Source organism: Mercenaria mercenaria, chromosome 2 (assembly GCF_021730395.1).
Source record: "Mercenaria mercenaria strain notata chromosome 2, MADL_Memer_1, whole genome shotgun sequence".
Taxonomy (NCBI): domain Eukaryota; kingdom Metazoa; phylum Mollusca; class Bivalvia; order Venerida; family Veneridae; genus Mercenaria; species Mercenaria mercenaria.
The window spans coordinates 81,658,361-81,672,353 of record NC_069362.1 but is presented as its reverse complement, the minus strand read 5'-3'; the positions used below and the strand labels follow the sequence as shown (position 1 = coordinate 81,672,353).

General features: G+C 34.7%; 1 protein-coding gene across 2 annotated transcripts in view; it reads left to right on the top strand.

Annotated features, from left to right (window-relative positions):
- Positions 1-9,981, top strand: part of LOC123564425 (uncharacterized) — a 93,941-nt gene extending 83,960 nt beyond the window's left edge. For both annotated transcript variants that reach the window (XM_053537054.1, XM_045358001.2), the window contains 2 exons: positions 6,888-6,924; positions 9,846-9,981. The gene's annotated coding sequence lies outside the window, so the exon portion shown is untranslated. The remainder of the gene's footprint in view (positions 1-6,887; positions 6,925-9,845) is intronic.
- Positions 9,982-13,993: the final 4,012 nt, after the last annotated feature.

Here is a 13,993-nt window from a genome sequence, read left to right as displayed (position 1 = left end):
GCCCCCGAAGGGAGGCATATAGTTTCTGAACCGTCTGTCCGCAATTTTCGTGTCCGGTCCATATCTTTGTCATCCATGAATGGATTTTCAAATAACTTGGCATGAATGTGTACCACAGTAAGACGACGTGTCACTTGCAAGACCCAGGTCCGTAGCTCAAAGGTCAAGGTCATATTTCATGATAGTGCATTGATGGGCGTGTCCGGTCCATATCTTTGTCATTCATGCATGGATTTTAAAATTATTGGGCATGAATGTGTACCACAGTAAGACGACGTGTCGCGCGCAAGACCCAGGTCCGTAGCTCAAAAGTCAAGGTCACACTTAGACGTTAAAGGTCATATTTCATGATAGTGCAATGATGGGCATGTCCGGTCCATATCTTTGTCATTCATGCATGGATTTTAAAATAACTACGCATGAATGTGTGGCACAGTAAGACGACTTGTCGCGCGCAAGACCCAGGTCCATAGGTCAAAGGTCCTAAACTCTAATATCGGCCATAACTATTCATTCAAAGTGCCATCGGGGGCATGTGTCCTCCTATGGAGACAGCTCTTGTTATCCCCCGACGAAAGTCGGAGGGATATAGTTTTGGCGTTGTCCGTCCGTCCGTCTTTCCTTCCGTCCTTCCGTCTTTCCTTCCGTCCGTCCGTCCAGAGCCATATCTAGGAAATGGTTGGGAATATTTATTTAAAACTTCATATACATGTTCACCACTATGAGTTCTTGTGGCCCGTCAAGTTTCAGTCAGATTGCCCAAGTAACACCAGAGTTATGGCCCATAGAAGTTTCTAGTGTTAACTGTATAGGGTACTATAAATATGTAATTTCTGCATCATAACTTTTGATATGTTTGACCTAGAACTATGAAACTTAAACAGAATTTAGATCACCATAATGTGGTTGTGTACACACATTTTCATTTGGATTTATATGTAAATTAAGAGTTATTGCCCTTTAATTGTATAAAAATCCAGATATTTGTACATAACAAACTTACCATTTGGTAGAATTTCATTAAATTTCTTTCATTCTTTTCCATGAACATTTATTGTAAACATGTGAAGTTGTGTACCCACACCTGGTCACCCCCTTACCTTGATCACATCCCCCCCCCCCCCCCCCCCCCCCAAAAAAAAATCATTCCTTATTTTAGATTTTTTTAAACAAACTTTATATACATGTTCACCACTATGAGGTTATGGGGCCCATCAAGTTTCAGACAGATTGCCCAAGTAACACCAGAGTTATGGCCCTTAGAAGTTTCTAGTGTTAACTATATAGGGTACTATAGATCTATAGATATGGCAATTTCTGCATCATAACTTTTGATATATTTGACTTTGAACTATGAAACTTTAACAGAATTTAGAGCACTATAATGTGGTTGTGCACAGACAATTTTGTATGGATTTCTTTTTTAACTTCAGAGTTATTGCCCTTTAATTGTCTAAAAATCCACATATTTGTACATAACAAACTTACCATTTGGCAGAATTTCATTAATTTTCTTTCATTCTTTTATGTGAACATTTATTATAAACATGTGAAGTTGTGCACCCACACCTGGTCACCCACTTGCCTTGGTCACACCCCTCCCCCTCCCAACCCCCCTTCCCTCCCCACAAAAAAAAATATTTATTTTTTTTCATTTCTTATTTTAGATTTTTTTCAAACCTTCCAAGTTGTACCATTCCCCCACCTCACTTCTCTACCCAGTCATGCCCACCACTGATCATGCATCCTCTGCCCTGCCCCCCACCCCCCAACTTCACCCTTTTACCCTTTTTTTTTTTTCATTTTTAATTTTCAGTCAATATTTATAATCTCAACATGTGAAATTTTGTTTCCTCTCCCGTTCCCCTGCACCCCTACCCCCTAAAAAAATAAATATATACATATATGTATATATATTTTTTTTTAAATGTTCAAACCTTCAACATGTTAAGTTGTGACTGCACAAACCTTGCCCTCAGCCATGTTCAAGATATCTTACCTGTGTTCTCTTAATGACATCTGTTCTTTTATGTACAAATGTACATGTTAAACAGCAACACCCGGTGCCAAACCACTCAAAGACAATATTTTGTTCCAGTTAAACTTCAAGCTCACATTTCAATTAACTGCATTTAATTTTAAAAGCTAAGCTTATTACAGTAAGCATATCCCATTCAAAATAAATTCTTTAGTCAGGATCAAAGTATCATACATTTATTATGTACTCTTTAATTAAACATTTGTTTTCTGTTAAATTGATTTTGACTAATGAAATTAATTGCTTCTTATTAACATTAACTTTTTTCCGGATATATTTTTTTGCCATTCCTCACCACAAACCCTTTCGGCGGGGGATACCAATTCATCTAATTTGCTTGTTTTAATTAGTCCTGTGTAAAAAATAAAAACATTAATTTGTTGTAACATGCGTCGGTAAGACCCTTTATTCATTGTTAGTGTATCTCATATTAGAGATTTTTATATTTACCTCATCCCCTATCCTGGGCACATATACCAGTATTACTTATATGTGCCAAGGAAGCCCAGGATGAAGTACTTTAAAGACAAGTAAAATTTTGTTTTAAGTATTAAGAATTTTTTACGTTTTGTATTATTCTAGGTGTTTTTGAAAATTCTTATGGTTGATGGTTGCCATTCTTCTGTGACAAGACCGTATGGTGGGGTATAAGTCAATCCTGTGACAAGTCTAGTTTACACTATTTTCCACAATTTTAAGATAAGTCACGTTCTTATCATTGGTATCACCATGTAGAGATAGTCACCAATATCTATCTATTTTTCCCCTTTCTGTCGGCAGAACAATTCCTGTACAACAGATGGTTGTTCATTATTTTATTTCTTCTTGAGATAATATTTTGATATTGGCAGAACAATTCCTGCCCAAAATCAGCTGTACTTGGGTACTCCTAAGCACATATTTACATTAATTTCCACCATTTCAGATGTCACTTCCTTATCACAATTTATCATCATCTAGAGATAGTCACTCACATATCATAGTGTAGTCACTATCTGTCCCCACATATTTCTACTTATAGTGTAGCCATTATTTCTACCAATATCTATCTAATATTCTGTCCTTTCTGTCGGCAGAACAATTCTTGCACAACAAATGGTTGTTCACTTTTTCATTCCTGAGATGATATTATGATATTGGCAGAACAATTCCTGCACAACATCAACTGTACTTTTAAACTTACTTTTTTTTTAAATATTTCAATTTCTGTACATTTTGGCAGAACAATTCTTGCACATAATTACATATAATCATTTTCATTTGATGTAGTTATTTCCTTGTATTCTTACTTAGGGGATGTAACATTTGACTTGAAACTTGCTGTCTCCTGACCAGTGTTTTAATATAAAGGTACTTCCAGCAGCTGACTTCATTAGGAACTTACAGATTTTATTGTTTGAAGCAGTGTGATAACTAATAAGTCATATTTTAGTGTATTTTAATAAACAACAAAATATTTTTTGTTGTTTATTAAGGTTATAAGAAGTAGGTGTTACAAACAAGAAAGATGAATAACTGTGTTATTAGCTTATTGTGCTTGTAGGAATTATTTCCCTTCATTAAGCTCAATAGTACTTATTATACTATGGTATTGCTTTGACCCTTGTTTTGTTTAACACAATTGGTTTCTGTCATTGAGACCAGTGTAGATCTTGATTAGCCTGCACAGCAGTGCAGTCTGATCAAGATCTGCGCTGTTGTCAGTATTTTTTTGGTAAACACCTTTTTATCTCTCCATAGTACTGTTCGAATTGAAGGACAGACAATTTCTTTAAAGAAATCTAACATGGCAAGGGTCAGGGCTTTATACAAGTTTTAGATAATGCAAACTTGTTCAAATAACTCAGTATGTAATCACCTACTTATAGAATATTTCATATACTTTATGCTATATATTCTAACCTACTATGACAAATAATATATACATGTCATAGTCTCTGCCAAACATTGTCAGTATTTTTAGAATACTCTGCTGCGAACCTAATGTGTACATTATAGTATGTGAACGCTAAGGTCGAATTTCCCGGCATGTGTATGGTACCAAAAGGTCTCGTGGGTTGGCCACGAATATTTCATTTCACTGGCATTTTATTTCAATAAGCATGCAACTACGTTTTATATGTTCTCTTCTGATCTAAACAAATTTCATTTTGAAACGATTTTTAAGACTGATTTGATAAACTGGCCGGTCCACCACTCAGGTCTTCTTTATAGGCCATATACCAATATAAAAATTGTTCTTTGTTATACCCCCACCAAACATGTTTGAGGGGGGTATATAGGAGTCAGTTTTGTCGCGTCCAGTCCCGTCGCGTCCCGTCGCGTCCCAAAATCTATTATCTCAGTTATTACAAAATGGATTTGATTCAGACTTAAAATACATGTTCCACCTTATCACCCACATCATGTGACACAAGGTGCATAACTCTTGACACCAAGTTTTCATGAATTATGTCCCCTTTTACTTAGAATTTAAGGTTAATTTTGTTGTATTTTCACTATATCTCAGTTATTACTAAATGGATTTGATTCAAACTTAAAATAGATGTTCCACCTCATCACCCACATCATGTGACATAAGGTGCATAACTCTGACACCATTTTTTTATGAATTATGCCCCTTTTTACTTAGAATGTAAGGTTGATTTTGATGTATTTTCACTTTATCTCAGTTACTACTGAATGGATTTGATTCAAACTTAAAATAGATGTTCCACCTCATCACCCACATCATGTGCCCACGTCATGTGACACAAGGTGCATAACTCTTACACCAACTTTTCATGAATTTTGTCCCCTTTTACTTAGAATTTAAGGTTAATTTTGTTGTATTTTCACTATATCTCAGTTATTACTAAATGGATTTGATTCAAACTTAAAATAGTTGTTCCACCTCATCACCCAGATGATGTGACATAAGATGCTTAACTCTGACATAAATTTTTTATGAATTATGTCCCCTTTTACTTTAAATTTAAGGTTGATTTTGATGTATTTTCACTATATCTCAATTATTACAAAATGGATTTGATTCAAACTTAAAATAGATGTTCCACCTCATCACCCACATCATGTGACACAAGGTGCATAACTCTGACACCAATTTTTCATGAATTATGCCCCTTTTTACTTAGAATTTAAGGTTAATTTTGATGTATTTTCACTATATCTCAATTACTACTGAATGGATTTGATTCAGACTTAAAATAGATGTTCCACCTCATCACCCACATCATGTGACACAAGGTGCATAACTCTGACACTATTTTTCTTGAATTGTGTCCCCTTTTACCTAGAATTTAAGGTTAATTTTGATGTATTTTCACTATATCTCATTCTGATTGGCTTAGAGCCAAAGGGAAGTAACCTTTTTTTAACCTTTGTACTGAGTTTCTTCCCCTTAAATTCCAGGAATTAGTCTATTTTTAGAAATCCTATTTTTAGATTTTCAATATTTTAGGTATTTTTCTAACTTTTTTATCATAAGTTCTATGTAAAAAATAAAAACATTTTTCCGTCGTAACATGGGTCGGTTAGACACTTTTTTGTATTCACTTTCAGTGTATCTCTAATATTAGAGATTTAATATATTTACTAGTATTACTATACTAGTATTATATTAGTATTACTTATATGTGGAAGCCCAGGATGAAGTACTCCAAAGTATTTTTAAGATTCCTTATGGTTGCCATTCTTCTGTGACAAGACCGTATGGTGGGGGTATGAGTCACTCCTGTGACAGATCTAGTTTCATATAAAATTCAGCTACTTCAGAACAATTTTGTCACAGATTTTAGATTTTCACTCCGTCGTAGACATATTTTCCAGAAGATATATATCCATATATTTGCTTTAAAAAAGAAAAAGAAAATGGGGTGTTCAATAGTATGCAGTGAAATGCAAGTCAGCTGAAGTCGGTACTCCCATAGATTTTGCGGCATTTTAGAAAGCGATCCACAGAATAAACCCTACTTTCGTTTGCAAGTAAACGACTCGAAAACATTCAAATATTAGCATGAAAAGTGTCCTATTTTATGTAAAATTCATTCCACGAGTGAAATAATGCCCATTTGGTCCCTGATTTATGCGCAAAGGTGCGAAAAAATGGAATAATTAGAAACTTCTTTCGATTACACCAAGGAAGAACATTTTTGACCGAATAACTGCAATATAACCTCATCATTCGAGTATACCAGTCCTTTTCTTTTTGTACAGCCGGCAACCGATTTTCTGTACTTGTTTCAACTGGACTGCCAAATGAATCATGTAATTTTTACAAATCAAGTAATTATAAAAGTTATTGATATCACTTTTCTGTGTGATGTGTGAGACTTTAATGCATAATGACCATTCTTAAATTTCTTCAAACATAGCCTTTTGAAATAAAACAATCTGTCGGCTAATGATCGTTTAGCTCTTATTTCTAACAAGAAGGACATCTGCGTATAAATCTAACCACTGCCTGCAAACATCAAAAAATGTGCTCCGCGAGCACTGTTGTGTCACGCTGAGTATTGAATATACTTGTAAATGACGGTTTGACACGTGAGGGTACCAACAATTTCCTGCTTAGCAGGTGATCGTGTATTGAGATTTCAGACCAAAATTTATACTTTTTCTGCATTTTTACGTGACTGATTTTTTTTTTTCGTTTTTCTTTCACTTCACGAATCAGTCTGTAAAGTCAAAAATCGGTCCAAAACTGGCAAACTAATTTGAAAAACCTTTTAGAAATTCATTCCTATACAGCTGTCATTGTACTGCCAGTACTATTTTGTAGTTCCTAGACTCAGTTATTTAAAAGAATTTAGCCAAGTCAGTCAATGATATCTTGACTTCTTTCATGCAGGTGAAGCTGCTGGTGGACAGGATCTTTCTCAAAATTGGTAAGAATAACAGAAATAACAAAATTCAAGAAAGTGTTTTTGATTATTTACAGATATGGCACGCCAATTGTCTAATTATAATCTGAACCCAGGTTCACGATCGAAAGACTAGGATTAACGATCGATAAATTAATACCAGGTTTTTCGAATACTAACCTTTATTTTCAAGCGAAAACATAGGATAATGTCGTAAACCATAGTTCACGCTCGTAAACATATGTTTACGTTTGATAAACTAGGTTTCTCTATTGAACTATGAATTTCGGTCGTTATCCGTGAGCTTGAGTTTACGACCGTGGACATGGGTTTACGACCGTTAACATAGGTTCACGCTCGTCAACATAGGATAACGACAAAAATTCATAGTTTTATTCGAGAAACCTAGTTTATCGAACGTAAACCTAGGTTTTACATTTGTAAACTATGGTTATTCCTCGTAAACCTGATTTCACGGCCGTAAACATAGGTTCATGCTCGTAAACATAGGTTCATGTCCGTAAACTATGGTTCACGGCAAAGCAATTATCCAATAATTACGTTCTTGGTCGAAAAACTAGAATAATCTAATACTAACCTAGCAAAAACGTGTGATAACGGACGTTAACCAGTTTATGCGCTTTAACCCATGTTAACGTTCACTAAACTAGGTTTCTCGATTGAGCGTGAACCTAGTTTATGAATGTGAACCTATGAACCATGCACGGTTCACGCTCGTAAACCATAGCTTACAAACTTAAACCTATGTTTACGACCGTGAACTTGGGTTTACAAGCGTGAACCTATGTTTCAAGACCCAGGATAGAAAGAGTGGAAAACCACAGGTCGGCTGAAAATGTTGAAGGTTATTAAAGTCAAAGATGTGCTTTTGCGTACAAGATTGTATTACAGGTGCCGAAAACATAAACAGCTATTCTGTGGAAATTAACATTTACTACCAGTGCAAAAAAAGAGTGTAGTATTTATAATAACTGTTATTATGCCCCAAAAGGTTGGTATATTAAAATCACACTGTCCGTCCATCTGAATGTGCGTCCGGTAAATTCTTGTACGGGCTATAACTTGGCATTAATCTTAACCATAATGTGACTGCGTGTCATGCGCAAGACCCTGACTCCTAGCTCCAAGGTCAGTGTCACAATTAGAGGTCAAAGGTTATCATAGTCTTTTTTTGTGTCCGTTCCATAACTCCATGAAGGGATTTTCAAATATACACAAATGTTTACCATAATGAGACAACATGTCGTGCGCAAGACCCTGAACCCTAGCTACAAGGTTACGTTCACACTTAGAAGTCAAAGGTTTACCAGCATTTCAATTTTGATGAAACTTAGGAATGATCCTTGGATGGCCCATTTTCAAGATTGTTCAAAGAATTGAATTCCACAAGGAACTCTGCTTGCCATGGCTACCAAAAGAAAATACTTCAAACTTCTTCTTGTCCAAAACTACAAGGGCTTTGATATTTGATATATAGCATTGCCTAGTGGTTCTTTAATAACTTGGTCAAATCACGCCCTTAGGGTGAAAAGAGCCACCCCCCACCCTGGGATGACTTATATAAGTTATATAGAAAACATATTTCAAAAATTATCTAATCATATTGCCTACACTGCCTTATTATAATTACCTGATGACCACAAGTACTTAGGGGTCACTTGACTGTGACCTTGACCTACGGACATAACGAACTCTGGTTGCCTTGGCAACTGAAAGGGAAAAAAAATCTTCTTGTCCTAAACTACAGGGCCTAGGGCTTTGATATTTGGTATGTAGCATCATATAGTCTTCTACCAAGATTATTCAAATTATCCCCCTAGGGTCAAATATGGCCCCAACCCGGGGGTCGCATAGTTAATATAGACTTATATAGGGAAAAATTTTGAAAATCATTTTGTCCAAAACCACAGGGCCTAGGACTTTAATATTTGGTATGTAGCATCCTCTAATGGTCCTCTACCAAGTTTTTTTTTCAAGTTATCCCCCTAGGGTCAAATATGACCCCGCCCTAGGGGTCACATATTCTATTTAGACTTATATAGAATAATTTTAAAAATAGTCTTGCCTAAAACTGAAATGCCTAGGCTTTTGAAATTTGTAATGTTGCATTTCCTAGTGGTCTACTCCCAAATTTGTTCCAATTATGCCCCTAGAGTGAAAAAAGGCGCCGTTCTTGGGGTCCCAAGGTTTACATAGACTTAAACTTTAATGTCTGAAAGTTCAAAGCCTAGGCCTTTGATATTTTGTTTGTTTCATTGCCTAGCAAGATTGTTCAAATTATGCCCCTGTTGTGAAAAGAGGCCCTCCCCTGAGAGTCACTTGTTATATGAGTTATGTAGGAATCAGTTTGATATTTGAAAAATGTAGCTCATACAACCCAAGTGAGCTATCCAGGATCATCATGACCCTCTTGTTTGTAGTTATGGAAACTTTCCTGTCTAATTTGTTTAGTAATTTGGACTTGGTTTAATAAAAAATTAAATAAAACTGAAAATTCATCATGTAATTTGAGTTTTAATTTTGATGAATGTTATATGTATAAGTCCTCTCTTCATATTCATCTCATTGGTGTTTAAGGAACATTAAACCCTTACTATACTGGACACCACTGATTCTGCTTTTGCAACCAGTGCAGATCAAGATCAGCCTGCACATCCATGCAGTCTGATCATGGTCTGCACTGTTCGCCATTCACTTTATCATCTGACAGGCATTTAGATGCTTGGTAAAGACAAGAATCTTTAGAATAAAAAGTTTTTTTAGCATCTTTGTTAGGCAGAGAACAGTTGGGTTTTTTTGTGGAAGAACAGTTAAAACTTTCTTTATCCATTACACCTGATAGATAGATTTTCCAAGAAATAGTCACAAAATGACAATTTAGCATTCATGTTCAGCATGTGGAAATCAGATATATTCATTTTTAGACATAAAAAGAATAAAAAAGTGAAAAGGAAGAAAAGCCAAAAAAGAAGACACAGTAATAGTGACACTGAGCTGGAGGAAGATAGAGAGAGGAAGAAAAGAGACAGAAGAAAAGAAGACGCATAGATGACAGTGACAGTTGATGATCTTTAAAAATTTTTTAAAAAAATTTATGTTTGTTTAGTTTGGTTTTCTACCAAAGTTTTTGTTTTTTCAGCTTTTTCTATAGAGGCATTTTCTCTGTCTAGGCCCCGCATTTTTTAAAAAAAAAACATGAAGAAATATTGATGTTAAAAAGTTACTTGGCTGGTGAAAAAATATCATGTATAAATTTTTTATCCAAATTAAAAAAAAGATTGCAAGTGGGTGTTTTTTGGTTAGGGGGTTCTAAATTTGTTTGTAACTTTATTTCCTTTTTGACATCCACCCCCGTTTAGTTTGTTAGTCAGGTAAAGAATTTCAAAAACCAAAAAAAAATTTATTTTTAAACCCGTCTCAATGTTTTGATTTGGATCCTTGGGGTTTTTATAAATAAAAACTTTAGGAGGTTTTTACTATTTTGAAAAGTACCATTCTGTTTTGGGGGTTTACAAATAAGGGAAAAAAAAATTTGTGAAAAAAAAATTTTCTTTAGTAATGTAATCAGGGGAGGCAATACAAAAAACCCTTTACAGGAATGGGCACCAGGGCTACAAGTTTGGTTTTGAACTAGTCCTTTAAATTATAAGCCCTCCCGAAATGGTTGTTTTTTACATTTTTTTTTTTTAATTGATTCGTGTTTTTGTTTTATGCTGGACTAGTTGCCCCAAAAATAGTTTTGAAACTTGCTAGTTTTTTTTTCGGGAATGAATCACAGTAAATTTTGGGAATTTTAAACTTTTTCTAACATTTTTACTGATTTAATTTTTAAATTTTTTTAAATTGCTGCACCCTTTTTTGACTTCCTTTTACTGTGAAGTCCTTTATGTTTTTGTTTTTACTGATTTAAAGCTCATTGAGCACAAGGGGCTCATGGAGAGGTATTGTGGTCACGCTGTGTCCGTCGTCTGTCCGTGTGTGTGTCATGTCGTTCATCGCCAACAAATATGTGTAAACGACATCTCCAAAACCACTGAATGGATTTTGATGAAACTCGGCCTGGATGTTACTTGGGTGGTCCTCTACCAACGTTATTCAAACGGTTCTGCTTATTTGCACACAGGGGCACACAGGAGCCACAAGAGCTAAAAATAGAAAAAAAATCTTTAAACGACATCTCCTCCGAAACGGTTGGTCCGATTTAAAAATAATTTCACACAAATAGTCCTTGTGTCACCCTCTACCAAGACTGTTCGAGTTATACCGATTTGTCTAAAAACATGGCCGCCAGGGGGCGTAGTCATTTTTTCCTATATGTATATAGTAGAAATTAAAAAAAATTGTAAAACTGCTGGCCTGATTTTAAAATAATTTTACACAAATGATCATTGTGTGATCCTCTACCAAGATAGTTCAAAATATTTTGATTCGTCAAAAAACATGGCTGCCAGGGGGCGTGGTCACTTTTCACTATATCACACTGGTTATTCGGGTACCTACTCATGTGAGCGATACCGCCCTCGTGTGATTTATGTACATGTTGGTTGTTTAGGGTATATAAAAAACAATGCCAACGTAGACACATATTTAAGAATGATGAACATTTTAAGACAGATTCGTCCGAGGCAATGCATTTAATTCGCATGGTGAAAATATCAGTCCTCAATAATATTGATATGACTATAAAATTTGAAGAAATGTAGCGAAGTTATGTATATTGTTTTGGAGGGCGTTTTTTCTTTGTTCAAAGGTGAGATAACTGAATTTGCCACTCACCTTTGGGTAGAACTATACATACTCAACTCAAAACGTTTGGATCATGTACCTGCAAGTTCTTTTTGTTGGATAAAATTTCAATTATATGCACCCTGTTGCTGTTTTTTATGGTTACCTTGACGAGGATGAAAATAAACAAAGATATCTACCCGTTTGCACATGGGTACCGTCCTGTTATGTCAATGAACATTAATAAAACTCCCCGCAGCGATTGCTTCCACATACGGTACACTAAATAAACGCAATTGAAGGTAACTGCTTTGAGGATCTGGAAATGTGAAACCCGACCTTTAGTAGATTTATTTGATTAGAATTTTTAAACTGTAAAGATATAAAGAAAGAGAGTGGACCGTTGTTAGCAGTATTTCACCCAATATATTAAATCTTCCTCACACCCACAAATCTATTCTACGCTTTTTTTATCATCTTGCTTTCTTCTGTTTTTTCCCTTCAGTCTCATTATCAAAACGACCAAATTTGTCGCAAACCGAGCAGAAGTGCTTATCTTAAGGCCTTCTTTTTCTTCCTGAAAGGGAAAGTGGTCCCTCTCTAGGCATGCATTCGTTTAAGGAGATGCTCCGGCTTCATAAATCTGCCTTTTATCGTATTTTGTAATATTCGCCTCTGATTAAGGTAGTGCTAATTACGCGACTTGTTTACAAGTGCATGCAAAAAACACTACTGTATAAGTTTTCTTACAGGGGACTAATGAAGAAACAGAAGCAGATATGGAAGTCGGGGTATCAGATTCTTCTCTTTTAGTGTTGGTTCACACACTCCTCACGGCGGTTGTAAACGTTAAATGTACGTCTAGAGAGGAAATCTGTGAGATTCAAGATTTCAAGATTTTATTTATAACCAGGCCCATACGGCATCGGCATTATAATAGCAACAAATTTAACAAAAACAAACACAAATACATAAAATTTAAAACAGTAGTTTTACGGTCATAATAGATCTGATACACATATTTTGTAAGCTAAAAGATAGAAGGGTGTACATTTAGAATTAACCAGGTTGAAAACATTGTTTTAAACTGGCCAGCAAATAACTGCCAGTGGACAAAGGGACCTATCCCTACTTAAAAAATTTGAAGTATTTTCTGTACAAAAAATTTGCAAACTTAAAAAGAAGAGTACTATCATTACTTTGAAATAACGTTGAAATGACATTATATTTGACAGTTGAAGTCATTTGGTATATATTTTACTCTGTCCAAATCAATGTAGGGACATTCTAAAATTTAAAAATATTGCGGAAAAAAACATGGTGAAAGTATGACTGATTCAACCCGAATTCAGCAGATTCAAGTTGTTCTAAAGTTCTTTTACATATGAAATCAAGAACAATAAATTTACATTTTTGCTGATGGAGTCTATAAAATGAACCTGTAAAGTTTACAGTTAATTTTTTTCTTGTTTACCATTTAATAAATTGTACACCAGTAGTTCAATATTCGATTTCTAGTTATAATATCTATTGGTATACCCCCAAACTCACCAAAAAACATGATATAAGGTGTTGACATTTTTAACCTTCAGTAATGTTTTTGAAAATTTAAATGAAAACGTTTAACAATGCTAACATCACCAAATCCCCATACCTCTGATCCATACAATAATATTGGTTGAACCAAGACTCAAATGAATGTAACTGTGAATTAATACTAAGCTGCAACTTCCTTTCATTTTCTTTTCAAAAGGCATACATTGCCTTTCTAGCTTGGTCAACCAATATATCTTAATTTTATTGAAGTTACCATTGTAGTCAAATTTAATTCCTAGATAATGAAGTCATCTACTACTTAAAATGCCGCATTATCATAATAAAAGGTAGACTTATTTTGTACATTTCCACGTGAAAAAAAAAAACAAGCTTAGTTTTATTTGAATTAACTGTAAGTTTCCAAATATCATTTAAATTTTCTGACATACTTTAATGAGATTGTAAATCATTTTTAAGATTCTGCAAATAACACTGTATCATCTGCATACAAAAATAGCTTGAAGAAACATTCTGAAATATCATCACTTAGCTGGTCCTATACATTGTTTGATAATTCTACTAGTCCTGAACAATAATTAGACATATTATGAAAATAATATTGGTGATAAATGTTCACCTTGTCGTACACCAGTTGAGTAATAAAGAAAATTTTATAGACTTTGGCTACTCTTTACACAAGATTTGGCTTTATCATATTTTGCATAATATACAGCCTTAAAGACTTTCCCACAATGTTCTGCTGTAGTAATTATTCCATAAACCCTACGATTTGACAGGAATCACGCTTTCT